General features: G+C 47.5%; 2 non-coding genes across 2 annotated transcripts; both read right to left on the bottom strand.

Annotated features, from left to right (window-relative positions):
* Window positions 1–127: 127 nt before the first annotated feature.
* LOC111474602 lies at window positions 128–246 on the bottom strand. Its single transcript, XR_002716087.1, has one exon. It is a non-coding gene; the product is annotated as a 5S ribosomal RNA (ribosomal RNA).
* A 148-nt stretch (window positions 247–394) lies between these two features.
* Window positions 395–513, bottom strand: LOC111474599. The gene has a single exon (XR_002716084.1). It is a non-coding gene; the product is annotated as a 5S ribosomal RNA (ribosomal RNA).
* Window positions 514–812: the final 299 nt, after the last annotated feature.

The following is an 812-nucleotide window of genomic DNA, read 5'->3' as shown; positions in this document are numbered from 1 at the left end:
CATGCGCACAAAATCAGATTTAACGCATGCGGGGCGGCATGATCGAAACGCGATGGGCGTGAGCGGGGGAGGTTCTCATTTGTAGAGAAAGGAAGAAAAGAACTCGGAGAAATTGAATGAAAAAAAGAGGGTGCAACACGAGGACTTCCCAAGTGGTCACCCAACTTAGTACTACTCTCACCCAAGCACGCTTAACTACGAAGTTCTGATGGGATCCGGTGCATTTGTGCTGGTATGATCGCACCCGGCATGCCATGCGCACAAAATCGGATTTAACGCATGCGGGGCGGCATGATCGAAACGCGATGGGCGTGANCGCGATGGGCGTGAGCGGGGGAGGTTCTCATTTGTAGAGAAACGAAGAAAAGAACTCGGAGAAATTGAAAGAAAAAAAGGGGTGCAACACGAGGACTTCCCAAGTGGTCACCCAACTTAGTACTACTCTTCCCCAAGCACGTTTAACTGCGAAGTTCTGATGGGATTTGATGCATTAGTGCTGGTATGATCACACCCGACATGCCATGTGCACAAAATCGGATTTAACGCATGCGGGGTGGCATGATCGAAACGAGATGGACATGAGCGGGGGAGGTTCTCATTTAAGTGGCCTTACTATCGGCTCGGTTGAAAGACTTGTCTTATGTATGACGACACGTGCCCAGTGGCCTTGCACGTATCATTTATGCTTTATGTTATATGATGATGTGATGACGTTATATGATGACGTGATGACGATGTATGATGATGTGTCGATGTTGTATGATGATGTGATGATGTAATATGATGACTCGATAATGTTAGATAGTGATGCG

Source organism: Cucurbita maxima, unplaced genomic scaffold (assembly GCF_002738345.1).
Source record: "Cucurbita maxima cultivar Rimu unplaced genomic scaffold, Cmax_1.0 Cma_Scf00457, whole genome shotgun sequence".
Classification (NCBI taxonomy): domain Eukaryota; kingdom Viridiplantae; phylum Streptophyta; class Magnoliopsida; order Cucurbitales; family Cucurbitaceae; genus Cucurbita; species Cucurbita maxima.
The sequence above is the reverse complement of the archived record's forward strand: the minus strand, read 5'-3'. Positions and strand labels throughout refer to the sequence as shown.